This window comes from Apium graveolens, chromosome 2, assembly GCF_009905375.1.
Source record: "Apium graveolens cultivar Ventura chromosome 2, ASM990537v1, whole genome shotgun sequence".
Classification (NCBI taxonomy): domain Eukaryota; kingdom Viridiplantae; phylum Streptophyta; class Magnoliopsida; order Apiales; family Apiaceae; genus Apium; species Apium graveolens.
In genome coordinates this window covers 202,143,082-202,155,946 of record NC_133648.1, presented here as the reverse complement: position 1 = coordinate 202,155,946, position 12,865 = coordinate 202,143,082, and positions in this window count along the sequence as shown.

Here is a 12,865-nt window from a genome sequence, read left to right as displayed (position 1 = left end):
TTTTTCAGACTTGAAGATCAGCTCAAGATTGCCAGTAATGAAACTCTCAAGGATATGCAATCTAAGTTGGACATCAATGAAGAACATGAAGCTGAGTTCTACAGACAACTTCAACTTCAAATAGAGGAGAATTACAGGAGGCTAGGAAAGAAAACAAGGGATCAAAGGAAAAGAAATTAATCTGCTCAGGCTAAAGGAGCACCCTTGGAAACAATGTAATTCTTCAATTCCATCTCAGCATACACATTTTTGCAGCACTTTTGAATTTTTGCTTTATTACAGTTAATATATTTGTCAAGTGTTTTGTTATCATCAAGCTAAACCCAAATTTATGCCTACAGTTCTAGTAGACATAAATAGGGGGAGATTGTTAGGAATATGTGTATTAGTTTGATGATAAGTTGTACAAAACACTTAAGTAGAAATCTAGTGTTTGTAGCCTCAACGGATAAGACCATCTTGGCTATCCGTTGAAGGAGTAGCTTTACTTAGCAATAAGTTTAGTATTGTAGCACATTTCATTCTCTGGATTCAAGTTGTAATTCTTAGATGTTGTAGGAAATTATCAGTCATGTTGACTACTAGTGGATATGCAAATAGGAGGGCTAATTGTAAATATTTCATGCCTTGTAATTTTGTATAAGTGAAGAAGTATCAACTGATATTGAAGACCTTCAACGGATAGAAAACAAAGCTTCAACGGATGTCTCTAAAGCTTCAACGGATAATATCCATCAACGGATAAGTGCGTCAACGGATAAAGACTTCAACTGATAATGCATCAATGAATAAAGCTTCAACGGATAAAGCCTCAACGGATAAGGCATCAACGGATGAAAGCTTCAACGGATGCTTAGTTCATTAGCAGTTGATAGTGACAATTCATAAGCTGACAGAGGCACATGGGTTGACAGAGACAAACTGAAATGTGGAAGCCTCTAGGAGGAATCAAGAAAATACAGCATTTCCATTCTGGTACAAACAAGGAAGTATTCAAAGATTAACAACTAAGCCTAAATTGCATTGGATAGAGAAATGAAGAAGAAACATGTGAAGAGCATTTTTAATTATATTTTACAGTTTTGTCTTCACTTGTAAACTTGGTGATATATAAACCAAGTAGCAGCTAGTAATTAGATGTGAATTTTTCCAGAGCTGTTTAGAAAAATCCAGAGAGAAAATCATCTAGTTTGTACTAGGAAGCAGCTGTGATTTAATTCTTTGAATCACAGATTTTCTGAAATAACACATCTCTGGTGGAACAACAAATCCACCAGAAAAGTTTTTAAGTTCTTTGTGTTCTCTACATTTGTGTTTGAATATATATCTGTCTGTATTAGCTTCAATCCATTCACACACATCTGCTCACTAAAACACTTAGCCTTAGAAACTACTCAAAACTTGAAAAAGTTTTGAGATTTACATTCAACCGCTCTTCTGTAAATCTCATTGTTATTCCACTGGGAATAACAATTAGTCCTAAAGAAAATAGAAGATCTAAGGAGCAATAGAGCCAAAGATGCACTCCCAAAAACTCTGTCAATTCCCTTCATGGGAAAAAGAGTGCATTTGAGGCCTTATTGGCTGATGGAATTCATGGATGATAAGGGTGTTAGAAGATTCTTCAGATTGGATGACCAATTGAGTATCTCTAGCAATGAGACTCTATTGGAAATGCAAGAAAAGCAGGATCTATCTAAAGCTGATGAACTTGAATTCCACAGACAACTCCAGAATCAAATAGAAGAAAACAACATGAAGCTTGGGAAGAAATCCAGACAATCAAGGAAATAGAATCATCTGCTCAAACTAGAGGAGCATCTTGATTATGATTGTGAGAACTCTTTGTACACTATGCTTTATTGAATTTTCAATAAATTTGTGCACTAATCAATTTTATCTACTATATTTTAATCTGTATTTTTAGGGTATTTTGTGAAAAGAATATGTCCTAAGTCCAATCATGTATTAGGATTTAGGAATAACTTTTATGTAATCTGTTTTGATTTCATTGATATTAATAAAAGACTTGTTTTGTTTTTATTACGGGCTCTATCTATTTAAGTGTTTAAATAAGATATACCATAGTTTAGAGTAAAGCTTTTATGGATTATGATGAGATCATAATAGTGAGACCTAAAAGATGATAACTCTAAACTTAAATTGTTCCTGATAATAGGATTAATAACTGGTAATTAATAATCCGCAAAGATCGGTACATACTATGCTTGCTTCATTATGAAGGATGTCTTTTCTCATAGACATTTGTGTGGTGACACTATAGCTAGTATGTAGGTTCTTATTATAGAATAAGTTCACTGAACATGACTCGCACAGCTGAACAACTGATGGAGTTCACTCACGTGTCAGCAGTTGTTCACATAGTGATAGTTGTACAAGTATCCTTAGACTTGAGGTCATCATAGTCATCTTGTGTACACTGAACTATGCTTTGGTTTAGTTCTTAGTCTCCAGGGACAATTATTAGGGCTCTACTGGGTATAGGAATTTGTATACGAAGATAATGTATGATCAATAAAGGATCTACCCCTTCCAGTGAAGGAAGCGAATGTTCAAGGCTGATCCACTTATGCTAGTTCAGGAATCTTTGGGCAGAATGAATGAAATTAGAAAGGAGTTTCTAATTTGCATAGAACTAAGCATAGTAAATGGTAAGCAAGTGATTAAATTAGATAGGCTTAACAAAAGATCCATGCCTTGTATTTAATCTGGACATTGTAGGGTAGAAGGAGTTTATTGTACGGTAACTATTCACTGAATAGGTTCTTGGTATTCTAAGCAGTGAATTCGTATTATCCGGATAGTCGCGATATGCTGAGAAGTATCCCTCACGATGTAGAATAAATATGATTAATTAATTAATCATATTTAATAAATTAGAGAATTTATATAAATAATGATAAAATAGTTTTATTATTATTTATTTCTACTACCGGCTTAATATTGAACCTACAGGGTCACACCATAAAAAGAGAATGATTTAATGGTGGAGGAATTAATTAATAATGGCTGATAATTATTTATTTATGAAATAAATAATTAATTGGCAAATTTAATAATTGATTAAATTAGATTTAATTGATTATAAATTAATTAAGAAAAGTTCTTAATATTATTAATTTAGAATTTAATTTTTGGAAATTAAATCAAGAGAGAGAGTTATTTCTAAAGTGTTTAGAAAAAGGATTAATAATTAAAAGGTGTTTTAATAATTAATGAGAATAATAAATGGGTTAATAATAATAATATTTTATGGGAAAATTTCAGCTGAAAATTTTGCCTATAAATATACTATTACAAACCCTATTTTAATTCTAACCCTAAACCAAAAAGTTTTAGAAAAACCTAATTCTCTCCACCTCCTCCTCCTCCTTGATGTCATTTTCTTGGTGGATACCGGTGGAGTGCTTCACGTTTGAGGAGCAGCTGCTAAGGATCTCCGATCGTGGCATTTGGATCGCTATTAAAGGTTAGTAATCGATTCATATGTTTTAATCACGATTTATATGCTTTTATTTGGATTTTATATGTGTAAAAGTGTTTTACCATGCCTCCGCTGCGATTAAAATCCATCATTAGTATCAGAGCATAGGTTGTATGCATATAGATCTGTGGTAAAAATTTCAGAATTTTATGTACTTGTATGAATTAATTATGATTTTTACAAGTTATATCATGGATTAATTTTGTCTGATGAGAAATCATTTCTCATAATAATTTTGAATGTTGATCTGGGTTCTACAAGTGTTGTAGATCGTCTGGGTATTTTTTTCATAATTTTATGATGTATAGATTTTTTATTATAAATTTTTGAAGTTCTTGCTATTAAATTCGTAATTAAATAATCATATATATATATATATATTGTAAGTATATATATATTATGCATCTGCTGCTGTATATCTGTTGTGGTCTGCTATTATCTAGTTGAATGCACGGAAGCAAAGAAGCTGTCAGGTACGGCGGCACGGAAATCCGTGCGAGAAAAGACGGCGAATGCTGAAAAAGGCGAAGGACCGCGCGTCTACCACGCACGCGTGGGGTTCACGCGCTCCAGGCCCACGCGCGGCGCGTGTCAGCCACGCGCTGGTCAAAGGTCAGATGACATGCTGACGTCAGCACAGGGTTTCGGGCGCGTGAGGCGCGTGTGCGCGTGGGGGTGCGTGGACGGGAGTCTGACACGCGCCTGACAGCGCGTGTGCGCGTGGGGGCGCGTGGGAGACGTTGTTTTGGCGGGTGCGGGCGCGTGGGAGCTCAGAATTGGGCGTGCCTGGTGTCGTTGGATTCGTCTTTTCGAGACGCTTCTAATGGTATATTATATGATATTTTATGAAATTGTTTCATACTGTTTATAGCTAACAGAAGTGTTTTAAAGCTGTTTTTGACTGTTTTAATTGCTTTTAAATACTTCATGTGATACATAGAGATGTATAATGCTTAGACCAATATGCTAGATGATGTAACATGCCTACCTTTATGTTTATTTATGTTTATATATGTGTTATATGCTTAGTTTATCATGCGATGATAGATTTAGGTGAACTTAAATGAACATAAGGCGTTTGTTAGACAACCTAGTATAGTGAAATTGTTTCATAACCTTAATAATAATATTATGAATACAATCATGAGATTCTTGTGTTTATGAAACACGTAATTGAATATAAATTTTCGATATGAGAGAAAGGATGATTCTGTCAACAACAGATTTCTATCTGTAAGAAAGGGTTATTAAGTGACGCCTCTTGACAATGCTCCACCCGATCTGGGAATCATCTGATTATTGATTATTGATTTGAAATATTTAATTTAAAAGGAAGAATCTCTTTATAATATGATTATGATTGTAACGTAATATAATCCCTCTAAAATTAAATAATATCAAGTAGTAATTGGCCAATGACACAACGGGCTTGTGTCGGTCATAGCCTTCCAACATGATAGAAAAGTAGTTCTTATTTTTGAATCATTGTCGGTTCGTGCTACTGCCGAGGGCTTTGATTTCGAAATAAGAAATACTTGTCTATTACATAGAGATGTGTACGTTGAATTAGAATCTAAAGGTCGGTACGTGCCACAGCCGTGGCCGTTGGAGACTGATTCAAATGTACGGAATGTTGGGTTAGACTTGACTTAGAATATTGAGTTTGTCGTGCCACATCCGTGACTCAATTATTCAAGAGGCTAAAGTTTGATTAGGGAATAACATAAGATGTAATTGACAAGAGTTGTCTGCCTATTGAACATTACATGGCGGTTCGTGCTACAGCCGGGGTTGTGTAATGGAATGTAGGATCCCTATTCCCACTAGCATTATGAATGCTTAATTTTTCATGTAGGGGGTTGAATAAATTAGGTAAACTAGTGGGAGCCACTTATGAATAAAGACCCAATTCATATAGTGTTTTAAAATGAAATCGAATATTTGCTAAGTGTTGTTATGTGTTTATCATTTACAGATTTACAATATACATTATGTCTTCTGCACTATCACTCAGGAGCATATTGGATGCTCACAAGTTGACTGGTCCTAATTATGCTTACTGGCTTCGAAACTTGAGAATTGTTCTCAGGATTGAGAAGCTGGAATACGTGATTGACTCACCTAAGCCTACTGAACCTGCTAGCGATGCACATAATGATGAACATGTTGTGTATCGTAAGTGGGTAGATGATGCAAATGTTGCTCAATGCATCATGCTAGCTTCCATGAACATTGAGCTATAGAAGTAAAATGAGCATATGGATGCTCACACTATCCTCATGCATCTACAAGAGTTGTATGATGTGGCAGGGAGGACGGCTCGATATGAGATATCGAAGGAGCTGTTCGGTTGTAGGATGTCTGAGGGATCATCTGTGAATGACCATGTACTTAAGATGATCAATTTGATTGAATATCTTGGACAACTTGGTTTTGCCATGGATGGGGAGCTGAGCCAAGACCTGGTCTTGCAATCGCTTCCGAGTTCGTTCTCGCAGTTTGTTGTGAACTTTCACATGAATAAGTTGGATGTCAGCCTGCCTGAACTCCACAACATGTTGAAGACTGCGGAATCGAATTTTCCCCCTAAGAAGAGTTCTGTTCTTCTAATTGGTGAAGGTTCCAATCCTAAGAAAAGGAAGAGAAACCCTTCCAAGAAGAAGAAAGTAGGTGAAGAAACGCCGGTTCCACCAAAAGCTGAAGACCCCAAGAGCAAAGTTGTTTGCTTTCACTGTAACAAGGTGGGGCACTGGAAGAGGAACTGCAAGGTTTACCTTGCAGAATTGAAGAAGAAGAAGGGTAGTGAGACTACCGCTTCTGATTCAGGCATGTTCATGATCGAAGTTAATATGTCACTAGGTCAAATTTCTACTTGGGTATTAGATACCGCATGTGGTTCTCATATTTGCAATTCGTTGCGAGGACTAAAGGGAAGTGGGAATCTTGAAAAAGATGAGGTGATTCTACGTATGGGCAATGGAGCAAGGGTTGCGGCCATAGCTGTAGGATCATTTAGTTTACATATGCCTACGGGCAAGACTATTATTTTGAATAATTGTTATTACGTTCCCTCTATTGTGAGGAATATTATTTCTATCCATATGTTGGATTTGGATGGTTTTTCATTTATTATTAAGAATAATGAATGTTCTATCCTTAGAGATAATGTTCTTTATGGACGTGGAATTTTAAATAATGGTCTGTATGTATGTGACGTAGAGCATGATTTACTTTAGATTGAACAAACTAATAAAAGAAAACGAGATGATGAAAATCTGACCTATTTATGGCACTGTAGGCTAGGTCATATTAGTGAAAATAGACTTCGGACATTGCATAAGGAAGGGTTACTAGACCCCTTTGATTTTGAATCATATCCTACATGCGAGTCTTGTCTATTGGGTAAAATGACCAAATCTCCATTTAGTGGACATGGAGAGAGGGCTGCAGATTTGCTAGGATTGGTACACACAGATGTATGTGGACCAATGTCTACGCAAGCCATGGGAGGATTTTCGTACTTCATTACTTTCATAGATGATAAATCTAGATTCGGATATGTGTTTGATGAAACACAAGTCTGAAGCCTTTGAAAAGTTCAAAGAGTATAAGTATGAAGTGGAGAAACAAACCAAACATAGTATTATAATTCTTCGATTAGATCGAGGTGGTGAATACTTGAATGGAGAGTTTCTGGATTATCTCAAAGTAAATGGTATAGTCTCCCAGTGGACGCCTCCAGATTGGTATCTGAAAGGAGAAATCGAACTTTGTTAGACATAGTTCGGTCCATGATGAGCTATGCAAATCTTCCAGTATTCCTATGGGGTTACGCATTGGAAACCTCAGCATATTTACTGAATAAGGTGCCTTCCAAATCTGTTCCTCAAACTCTGTATGAGATATGGAAAGAAAGGAAACCGAGTCTTAAACACGTTAAGATTTGGGGATGTCCAGCTTATGTCAAATAAGTTGACCCAGATAAGCTGGAATATCGATCCGTAAAATGTAGTTTTGTAGGATATCCTAAAGTGACTTTAGGGTATTACTTTTACACCGATCATCGGGTGTTTGTCTCCAGACATGCTACCTTCTTGGAAAAGGAGTTTATCCTTGAAGGAAACAGTGGGAGCAAAATTGAACTTGATGAAGTTCAAGAAGCACAAACTACTACGGATCAAGTGGAAACACCTATTCTGACTGAACAACCTTCTGTGGAACAGCCCATTCGTAGGTCAGGGAGAGTGTCTCGCCAACCTGAGAGGTAATATGGCCTTGTCATTGAGAATGACAATGAATTGTCGATCATTGATGATGACGACCCTGTGACCTATAATGAGGCCATGAGTAGTGTTGACTCAGAGAAATGGCATAGTGCCATGAAATCCGGAATGAAATCTATGTATATGGGATACAAAAGAATGATTAGAGCAGATGGCCAGGTGGAGACCTTTAAGGCCAGGCTTGTGGCAAAAGAATTCAAACAAAGGCAATGGATTGACTTTGATGAAACCTTTTACATGTGCCCTGTTATAATCAGTTCGGATTTTGCTTGTGATTGCTGCTTACTACGACTATGAGATCTGGCAATTAGCCAGATGGTTTTCTTTCCAAGAGAAATGAAAACCTAGTGTGTAAGCTGTTGCGAACCATATGTGGTTTAAAGCAAGCTTCTCGTAGATGGAACATCCGTTTTGATGAGACAATCAAAGAGTTTGATTTTATGAAAAACGTAGATGAACCATGTGTCTACAAAAGAGTTAGTGGGAGCGCGATAACATTTCTTGTGTTGTATTGAAATAGAGTTGACACACATAACAACATAGCAGACCCACTCACAAAGCTACTTTATGAAAGTCACTTTGATCGTCATAAAGACAAGATGGGTATTAGATACCAGAGTGATTGGCTTTAGTACAAGTGGGAGATTGAAAGGAATATGTCCTAAGTCCAATCATGTATTAGGATTTAGGAATAACTTTTATGTAATATGTTTTGATTTCATTGATATTAATAAAAGACTTGTTTTGTTTTTATTACGGGCTCTATCTATTTAAGTGTTTAAATAAGATATACCATAGTTTAGAGTAAAGCTTTTATGGATTATGATGAGATCATAATAGTGAGACCTAAAAGATGATAACTCTAAACTTAAATTGTTCCTGATCATAGGATTACTAACTGGTAATTAATAATCCGCAAAGATCGGTACATACTATGCTTGCTTCATTATGAAGGATGTCTGTTCTCATAGGCATTTGTGTGGTGACACTATAGCTAGTATGTAGGTGCTTATTATAGAATAAGTTCACTGAACATGACTCGCACAGTTGAACAACTGATGGAGTTCACTCACGTGTCAGCAGTTGTTCACATAGTGATAGTTGTACAAGTATCCTTAGACTTGAGGTCATCATAGTCATCTTGTGTACACTGAACTATGCTTTGGTTTAGTTCTTAGTCTCCAGGGACAATTATTAGGGCTCTACTGGGTATAGGAATTTGTACACGAAGATAGTGTATGATCAATAAAGGATCTACCCCTTCCAGTGAAGGAAGCGAATGTTTAAGGCTGATCCACTTATGCTAGTTCAGGAATCTCTGGCCAGAGTGAATGAAATTAGAAAGGAGTTTCTAATTTGCATAGAACTAAGCATAGTAAATGGTAAGCAAGTGATTAAATTAGATAGGCTTGACACAAGATCCATGCCTTGTATTTAATCTGGACATTGTGGGGTAGAAAGAGTTTATTGTACGGTAACTATTCACTGAATAGGTTCTTGGTATTCTAAGCAGTGAATTCGTATTATCCGGATAGTCGCGATATGCTGAGAAGTATCCCTCACGATGTAGAATAAATATGATTAATTAATTAATCATATTTAATAAATTAGAGAATTTATATAAATAATGATAAATTAGTTTTATTATTATTTATTTCTACTACCGGCTTAATATTGAACCTACAGGGTCACACCATAAAAAGAGAATGATTTAATGGTGGAGGAATTAATTAATAATGGCTGATAATTATTTATTTATGAAATAAATAATTAATTGGCAAATTTAATAATTGATTAAATTAGATTTAATTGATTATAAATTAATTAAGAAAAGTTCTTAATATTATTAATTAAGAATTTAATTTTTGGAAATTAAATCAAGAGAGAGAGTTATTTCTAAAGTGTTTAGAAAAAGGATTAATAATTAAAAGGTGTTTTAATTATTAATGAGAATAATAAATGGGTTAATAATAATAATATTTTATGGGAAAATTTCAGCTGAAAATTTTGCCTATAAATATACTATTATAAACCCTATTTTAATTTTAACCCTAACCCAAAAAGTTTTAGAAAAACCTAATTCTCTCCACCTCCTCCTCCTCCTTAACGTCGTTTTCTTGGTGGATATCGGTGGAGTGCTTCACGTTTGAGTAGCAGCTGCTAAGGATCTCCGATCGTTGCATTTGGATCGCTATTAAAGGTTAGTAATCGATTCATATGTTTTAATCACGATTTATATGCTTTTATTTGGATTTTATATGTGTAAAAGTGTTTTACCATGCCTCCGCTGCGATTAAAATCCATCATTTTGTTATCATCAAGTTTCTCTTAATTTATGGCTACAATTCCAGTAGACATATATTGGGGGAGATTGTTAGGAATATGTTGTGAACTTGATGATAAGTTAAACAAAACACCAATAGTAGATTTAACTTAGTCGAATTTGTAGATCTCGGCGGATGATCTAATATAGTCCCGACGAATGAACTTTATAGTCCCGACATATGACAATTTGACATCCATCGAGAGTGTATCTTATGTAACAAATAAGTACTGTAGCTCATTTCTGTAAATAGCATGTTTAAGTCTGGTAGATTGTGTAGGGTTCTCTAAGTCATGTTGACTAATAGATTGATATGCAGAATAGGTTGACTAATTGTAAATATGAGATGTCTTGTAATTCTGTATAAGTGAAATAGAGTCAAGTGGCAGATAGACTCTCGATGGATGATCTACAAGACTCCTGACGGATGATCAACAAAGTTCCCGACGGATGACCAACATAGTCTCGACGGATGATCAAATTCAAAATAGCTATTGACAGTGACAACACAGTCACATGCGTTGGGTATTTGCAAAAGGAATATGGCAGCCTGTTAAGCAGGATTTTGAGAATAAAAAAGCATTACCATTTCCATGCAAATGTGAAGATATTTAAAGATGATAGAATAGAGTAGTGAAGCAGCATGGAGTTAGGCTAGATAGATTTTATTTTATTATCTTGTCTTACTATCATGTAACTTGGTGATATATAAACAAAAAGTAGCAAGTAGAATATTTAACAACTAAGCAAGTTTATTTTCAGAGAAACATATCAAGTTGTATTCTGCAATAATTTCTCTGTAGTTTGTTTATTCAACTTGTAAAGCAGACGTGAGCTATTCAAAGCTTCATAGAGTTCTCATTCTGATATATATATGTCTCTGGTTGATATATTCAAATCCACCATAAAGTTTTAAAGCCTTGTGTTTTATTACTTAGTGTTTTGATTTCAATTATCATTCTATTCCGCACTTTAGCAAATCAAACATTGTTATATGTATTGAGTTAGAACAATTTTAAAATCAAGAAAAGTAGGAAGAATTACATTCAGCCCCCCCCTTCTGTAATTCTTGTTGTATTGTTAGGGAATAACATATATTGCTTGTCATACCTGTAGCTATCAATTCTTGTTTATGTCCCAATCTCAGTCTTGTAATCACCTCTTGAACTGAATTTGTAAAAGTCTCTGCTTCAGAATAGATAGGCTTGATCCTTGGATATAGCATAAGTACTCCTTGTGAATCTGTTGCGACTAAACTTCCCTGACAGGTGAAAAACTGCCCTGACGTCCAGTCCCTCAAGTACTTCTACCTGAGCTTCCTCTGATTCAGCTATTAGTAACTTTTACATTATGTCCTGAGGTTCTAACTATACTGCATGTAACTGAGATGTTTGTATATCCCCACTATTCTCTTTGACCTCCAAGATTTCTGCCTATATGATCTCATTGATTCCCGGATATATGTAGCATTGGTACAAACTACTGTGTGACTATATCATCTAGAATCATAGAGTTGTCTTTAAAATCTTCGAGAAAATTTGTAACCATAGAAATTTCATTTATTTCCTGCGTCTGAAAACCTAGTGGTATCCAATGGAGTAAGCCTTTGAGGATGTTCCACAATTTTCGTCTGCAGGTCTTGAAATCATTTTCATTAGAGTGAGAAAACGATTATCTCCGATTTTCGTGTTCGGGAATTTTCTGTCTGAAAAGCACATGGTCTTCGTTTTTTCGAAAGATTAAAATTATTTTTAAAAGCCTAGAGGAATCTCGAGTCTACCAATACTTTGAGTACCCTTCATTTTATATTTAAGAAAGATTTAAATTTCCAAAAGTATAAATTTCTTAAAAAAATAAATTAATCAAAAATAAATATTTACGAAAATCTAATTTTCAAAAATTTCGAATTTTCTTAAAAATTAAAATAAAACTTAAACTAATATTTTAAAAAAAATTAAGAATTTTAAATTTTTTGATAAAAATAAATAAATTAAAAATAAAAACTTTGGTACACGCGAATTGATCTGTTGTAGCCGAAGTAGTATCTGAGTTGCGATCACAGGGAGGGTGATTACTTGCGACTTGAACTGGCGACGACACGGGAGAGCTGAGTTGCGACTTGTGTATATGTTGTACGCGGTTGTTCAAATAAATAAGGAATGCTTGTCGCAAGTTAGTCCGCGCATGTAAAATCAGCTGTCCAGGCGCGTGTATAACAATTGCTGCCAAAACCTGTTCGTTGATTTCTCCGCGCGTGACTGCAGTCTCCACATGACGGCGCCTGGTCGCAAGTTACAGGCGCTTGTCTCCCAACCAAATATGTACACCTTTTCGTTTGTTCACTTGTAGTTTCAGTGTTTTTCTATTTCTTTATTTCCACGCGATTGGTACAGGTTTAAATAAGGTTGTCTTTATCCATTTCTATTGCAGCTATTCAAATGAATAAACTGAGGTGATCACCGGCAACTAATAGTTTAACAAAATGGCACCTAATAAACTAAATTAGATTTAAAAAAATTATTTACTAAAATTTAAATAGTAAAATAATTTAGTTAAATTTATAAAATAAATTTATTTAAATTAAGTTCATAAAATAAACTTATTTAAATTAAATTTATAAAATAAATTTGCTAAACCAAATTTACAAAATAAAATTATGTAAATGAAAAATTAATAAAATAAATTAATTTCAGGATCCTGATTTGTGTATCAATCAATCAGCTCTGATATTAATTGTTAGGTCCCAAAGTATCG